Source organism: Cricetulus griseus, chromosome 5 (genome assembly GCF_003668045.3).
Source record: "Cricetulus griseus strain 17A/GY chromosome 5, alternate assembly CriGri-PICRH-1.0, whole genome shotgun sequence".
NCBI classification, from domain to species: Eukaryota; Metazoa; Chordata; class Mammalia; order Rodentia; family Cricetidae; genus Cricetulus; species Cricetulus griseus.
In genome coordinates this window covers 145,749,153-145,756,258 of record NC_048598.1, presented here as the reverse complement: position 1 = coordinate 145,756,258, position 7,106 = coordinate 145,749,153, and positions in this window count along the sequence as shown.

Genomic DNA, 7,106 nt, shown 5'->3' with positions numbered 1-7,106 from the left:
ATCTAAATTTATCAATCTCATCACACATTTTGGAAAAATTGCTTGTATACAACTAGTTAACCATGGTTAAATAAATTTCACCAAGTTCCTGCATTGCCAACTTGACCTGATGAAGACAGCAGACCTGAAGACTTTTCAACCTTCAATAAAAAAAGAAGAGGACTTTATGGCTAGGGTGAAAAGGAGCCGGTGAGCTAAGCCAATGGGGCAGTCTGCCTTTACTATGTGCAAAAGCATTCAGACACATGGCGACCCTCTCGCAATAAAACTTTATTGATGATCGTTTGAAAGTTATAGCAACTCCAAGGTTATAAAACTTGCCATAAAATACCAAGCAGTCATTAGTTTACCTGACCTCATTTCAATATAAACTTCCACAAAACATTTTATTTTGTTCCTTCCTATAAGTGGAGAAAGGAACTCGAGGAGGCTAAATACAACAGCCTTTGATTGAAGACCCAAGATCTGCAATTTGACATCCTGACCTTCATGTCTACAAATAAACAATGAGATTTACATTTGAGTCTTCCCTGTAAATATGACTATGAGGAAACTAACAACGGCTATGTTTTAGGTCCAACCAGCCATTTCTGGAACATGGCCCAACTTCAAATTTAGATGAGTGTTGTTTCCTTTTGGAAGATCTGGGCATCACCTTTTAAGAGTTGTTAAAGCCATTTGTGTTGTAAGTCTAAGGAGCAAATGACCACATGTTGTTTGTCATGGGACCTGAAGAGTGAGTTGTTTAAAAATACAATTGGAGCATAGAAGAATTGCGAGATCAATGAAGAGTTAGAAATATCTCCACCCTCAATCATGAGTGGAGAGGGAGGCAAGTGCCCTGGCTGAGATGGGATCTTTGGACTCCACTGCAGACAAGAATTCAATATACCAAGAAGCCTGTGGAGAGAAACTAAACCAGGCTATGTCAAAAAATGTCACTTTGGTTAGGTTCAGTGTATGTGTGGACTTAAGCCATATATCAGAGACCCAGCCAGAGAACACTGAGCTATCTTCTTGTGCTCCACTTTGGCCTGGCTGAAGCTCATGTTCTGTGAGTGCTACATGTAAGCTAGGACAATTTATCTGCTTTTAGGGCAAAGGGATCTATCTGTGAGCAAGTACAGATGGTAAGGCTGACCTTGTGCTAGCCATGTGCTAATTTCTCTAGAACATGTAAAGGTCTGGATACACTTTTCATGGGTTGTTTAAAATATAAGCTTCAAGATAGATCCAAGCATATATGCATTTATGGTGGTTTAGGAATCTAAATGAAAAAAAGTGAACAGCTTTATGACCTCACTGGAACTCATCTTGATAATGTTATGCTTAGTTTCCTGGTGTGCCTTAAAATATTTTAGGGATTTCATGGAATTTTAACCAGAAAAGAACAACTTTAAAAGTCAAAACTTGGTGCAAAATTCTATTTTCTTCCACTGAATGTGTGTGTGTGTGTGTGTGTGTGTGTGTGTGTGTGTGTGTGTGTGTGTGTGTACGCTCTCGAATGTGCTTGACAGAGGAAGGGATAGAGAGAGCTAAGGAAAGAGGGATATATAGGAGAAAACCTTAGAAAGAGCAAACTTTTCTGGTGTCCACCCCACCAAAGTTGGTAGGTACTTTTGAGCCCATGTGCACAAGTGTTGCCTTGAATCAAGAAAATGCTATTGTATTTCTTCAGGTGAGCATCACCTTCCAGGAATGAGGAGGGGGAAGGTTGTGAACCAACAGCCTCTGGATTGAGTATGGTATCTTTGTTAGGCTTAGAAACAAACCAGAGCCTGGAGACGTTGTTCAGTGATAGAGCTCTTGGCTACTATGTGTGAGACTCTATGTTTAATCTTTAGCATTGAAAAAAGAAAGTGCAGGGATTTTAAGCTCAGACCTTTGAGCTTAGGGGCATTTGGGGAAGCTCTCACATTGGGGAAACCTCAGAGATAAGCTGGCAAATTGCCCCTATAATTGAGATGATTACTTTTATTTATTGAGATACACATGAATGTATTAACTTATTGGTAATAATACATCCTTTAGTGATAGCTGAGGAATTTAACTTATGGTGTTTATATACCTTTCTGTTGTTGGCCCAAGCATCCATTTAGTTGTTTCTACATTCCTGGAAGGGATGATGTAAGGAAGAAAAGTTCTTAAAAAACAAAACAAAACAGAAAATAGATCTCTCTTTCTCTCTCAGCATCCTTCTCAGAATAAATAATCTTTATTCAAGAAAGGCCATTCAGACTCCCCACACCAATTAATGTTTTAATATGGTCATATGAGTAGGTCACTAGTGACTTCTAGGCAACTCTATATAAGAGTTTTATTTTCAAGGTCTGACGCTTCAGAAAGTGTGTGCTTTTCTAATTGTCCCTTTTCCCAGTTTCTAAGGAGGGTATGGATAGTATCTGAGTGGAGTCCTAAAACACTTTTCAAGTTTAAGAAGATTGTGAAATACAGTGAAGGACACTTTTCATCTTCTTTTATTCTGTTCTGCTCAAAAACTTTAGAAAAAACGTTCATGAGATACTGTTTCTTCAAGAATTCTCATTTGCTTCCCTGGATGGTTGGTTAGCTAAGGTTTAAGTAAATGATGAGGAGTATGTCTCCTGATGCCTTACAATACATTTGTTTGTAATTTTTTGACAGCTGGGTGATAGTTATGAAATTTCAACTTATATCCTTAGGTTCTGGAGACATGTGCAAACTGCATAACTTTGCCCTCATGTTTTATTGACATAAGAAACTTTCCCAGGAGATGAGGGAAAGTGCAGGTTTTATGTATTGTCATCCACGTGTGTGTTGCTCATTCCTTCTACAGAATTCAACATTATTTTTTTTTTACCCTAGGGGTACATTTTCCTCAATGAGACTAATTTGCTCTAATAGAAATAATGGTGTCTCCTATGCACCTAATACCTTTATCCCCAAACATTCGTGTGCCTTAGCGGTTCCATGATGAAACACACTGATCATATGCATGTTGTAGCCAGAAGCCATGGCTCATCTTACAGGGAAACTACAAGGTTAACCCTATGTTTTCTGTCCTTTCTTTCTTCTTCCTTTCTGTAGTGGAAGGAACGCCAAGTCCTAAGGAGATTTTGTTTCAGAGCTAAATATTACAAGCAAGTTTAATTCTAAAAGGCAGTTTCTTAGCTACCCTTGAATTGGAAGAAGAGACCAGGGGAGATTGATTTTCAAGGTCATAATCTTTAAATAATTTGTCGACATTGGAATTTCCAGAACTTTAATAAATAACATGTTTCTCTACTGTAACCTCTCCTATTTGGCAAACTATAGATGGTGGAATGTTTCTGTTGTTGCTCTAAAACAAATAAAATTGAGAAAGTGGAATACAAAGAAACTGAACCTGCTTACATCAGTTCCCACCTAAGGACTTCATTTTTGTGTCAGGAGTTGAAGAAATGTATAGAACTGATTTAAGCAACAAAGCTCTTTGTCTTTAGTATTTGAGTGATCTGGGAATTCTGTGAGTATTTGTAGCATGTTTCTGACTTTGTGGGATTGACTTTTGTGAATTATAAACTAATTTGCTCTCCTTGGCTTAAAACTCATTTGCCCATACATACAATGTGATGCTTTTCTTTTTCTTTTTAATCTAGCAAGACATGCTAAAATCTGCTGGCTGGATGCATTTACACTGTACACTGCGAAAGGAACCTGCCCAGTCTAGTAGACTGAGAGGCCTTCCTTTTGGGCACAACACTGGCATTGGTTGCAGTCCTGGTTGCTGGAGTGGCCTGGCTAGAAAGACTTTTGAATGAAGCCAGGGAGATTTAAATCAACTCACAGAATCTATTTGCTGATTTTCAGGGCTCTACACTTTTAGCCTTAAACTGGTATTATGAAAGTTTTTTTTTTTTTTAAACATCCAGTAATGGGATCATTATTTCTCTCCCTAGTGAAAGGGTGTCTCTAAGAACAGAACCATGTGTTAGGGCAGAAGGCAATCCCAAAGGAATTGGATAGGAATCGCTCTGGCAATAAAAACAGCTAAGGGAATTTGTGTTGTCGGCTCGCCAGAGCATCAGATTCACACCTCTGGTCCTTCCAGAGGTGCCAGGGGGCTTTTAAAAAGTCCTCTCTGTAGCTGTGACCTTGGCTTTCTAGCCCACTAAATAAAGGCTCACCCTTTAGCCATTGCCTTGGGCTGCAGGAAACAGAACTAGCTTTCTTTCCCCAGCCCTCTAGATCCACCCAGAGAATCTCTGTCCAGATTGGCAGGACTGGTACACTGTGGTATATGCAGGACACTGGCTCAGCATTTTGGGTGCTAAACTGGAATCATCAAACCTCCCTCCCTCCCTCCCAACCATTAAACTTCTGGGCTGAATATAGAGCAGCAAAGAAACCGCACAGCGGCACTCTACTATCTAAAACTTCCTGTAAGGCAGTCTTTAACAAGAATTAGCACAAAAATGCAAAGAGCTATAAGAGTTGTTAGTGTTGTTTAACAACCACCCTTTCCTAAATGCTCCCCTTAAGAAACCCTTCTTACTTTTTGTGTTCTGTGCCCATCCTTCTCACTTTTGAGGCTTTTTAAAGTAAATGCTTGTCAAAAGGCTACATGACTAAAATATGCCCTTAAATCCCTGTGTATCTCTTCAAAAATGTACAGGTAGTTTTATTTGATGAGTAAGTTGTTTCACTGTATACATTCATTACCTTTCTTTAAAAACTAATTCTTGTGTCTGTGCAAAGGACAAAAGTCAACATTATTGTTTGGTTTTCAACTAAAATAGAATTTAGACAAAATGGGCTTGTGGTAGAACGTTTCTTGTCCTGCATCTATGAGGCCCTGAGTTCGACCCTCAGCACTGCAAAAGAATAAAAAGATGAGAGGCAATTTACACTAACTTTACTACACTTTGTGGATGAAAAGGTAAATCATGCAATGTCGGGAATCTCCCCAGCTCCACCTTTAAAAATATCTGTATCTGGTGTCGAAATTCGTTTACTCTGCAACGATATTATACTGTATTGTATACATGTTAGTTTAGTAAAGGAAGTTAGGCACATGGGGCGTGTTTCGTGAGTTTTCCTTAAACATCCTTGTTTCTATGGAAAACTGCTGGTGTCCCTCAGAGATTTTCCCAGAGGGGTGGGTTTACTGCCTCCCACTCGCTCAGACTTGCAGCCTGTCTTCACTGCTATAGTCTGCTAGGGGTGGGGGCAAGGTCAGCTCCTTAGCAGGCACCACTTAGGTGGAATTTTTAGACAAGAGTTGACAGAAGTAAGAATGAAAGGTTTTCTTTGGTTTCCTAGAAGGGAGTTTCTTGAGGCACACAGTCTGCAGGTCCTACCTGCGCTTGCCCAATCTCTATTCCAGGCAAGGAAGCAAAAAGCCGCTTAGTTTATTGGGACTAGGTTGGAGACGTTTCAGAAGGGTAGACTGCAGTTGAAATGTTGCTTCCCGCCGTCAGAGCTCTATTGGCCTATGCCAAGATGCAGGTGGTGCCACCCTAGTCTGGAAGAGAATTTCAGTTGGAAACACCAGTTTGAAATTTCTACAATCCAGCCGACTGGGAAGTGACTTTGCCCCCTCCCCCTTACAGACCACGACAAAACGAATTCATCAGGGTCCAAAGCTAAAGCCAGTCTCCCAAGTCAGTAAAGATCCTTGCCTGGAGGGACCAGATCAAAACTTTCTTTTCCCTTGGTTGACACCAGCTCACTAGAGTCATTTTGTCATTAAACATGAAACAAATTCATTTCTTCGATGTCCTCAGGGAGGTGCAAATAGGGAAGGACTTGAAACCGATTCTGAAGCATCCTCAGAGAAAGCACAGCTACCTCTAGCACGGGTCACTTGGGTTCACCAGCTGTGTTAATAACGATTCTAATTTTATTGTTCAAGGCACCTTCTGGTTTTGTCCCCAATATAGTTATCTTTAAAGGACACACACACACACACACACACACACACACACACACACACACACACACACCAGTACCCTAGAAAAGGCAAAGGTGAATATTTCTTGCGCTTGGGTTGACAAGCTGAGAGAACACCAAGAGCCATACCAAGTGGACCTGTCCTGGCAGTTGCAAAACAAATTGGGTTGAAAGAGCAAAATTTCTTCTGGTCCTTCCTTGGCCCTCTTTTTGCTATGAAGCTGGGTGTGGCTGGAGGATGCATGGTCCTCTTCTCAGTACGATCTGCCTCTCTGTTCTGGCTTACTGCGTCCTAGGAAGAGACATAACAAACCAAGTTCGGTTTCTCACTCTCATCTGGCCAACAGTAATCTTCTCAGTGGGAAGCAGGCCCTCTTTTGGAGTTTGACTTATGGGAGGTTCTCTTTTCTAAGACGTGGGGAGGCTGGAAAGTGTCCACTCTCCTTGTAGACAGTTGTAGTATGGGGTCTTCTGGGGGTGGGGGACTTTAGGACCAAGCTGTTTCTGGAAGAGAGCAAGTATAGTAGGAGCCTAGCGGGCTTCTGACTTAACTCCTGCTTGATACACGTTGCAACCTCATTTAAGTGTCTTAGGTGTTCACATTTAACCCATATCTGTGTTTTACAGTGTTTTACCTATTGTAAAGTGGAGACAAGAGCATTACCTCCTAGGAAGGTTATTGTGTTTTACTTCTCACTCAATAATGGGACGAGCTGGCAAAGAAAGGGCGCACCCCCTTCCTGTAGTGAAAGAGCTTCTTCTCCGTCTCTAGCTTCCCCAGCCCATAGGGCAAGGACAACAACAAATCAATGATCCTGAGGGGTCCCTAAGGGCGGTGAAAGAACGGTCCTGCAAGGGGGTATGAGTGATGGGTGTTTGTGCTATCATGGAGAGAGCAGTGCTTGGGGTTAACGCCTTGGCGAGCGATGAAGTATGGTGTGCTATGTGGAATCCAGCAAAAAGTTAGAGTATAGGGTGAATTGAAGCCTTTTGATTTTCAAACACCCTTCCCAGACTAGTCCGAGCTGGATCCATAATCCCGCGCCTGTAGGTGGCGCTGCGGTGAGGTGCCTGGGTGAAGAGAACGCTGGCTGAGGACTGAAAGACATTAAAGAAAAAAAAAAAATCTAAGAAAATTTCCATAGCTCCTTTTCTGCCTCTTCACTCCAGCCTGCTATCTTTATTTAGGAGGGAAT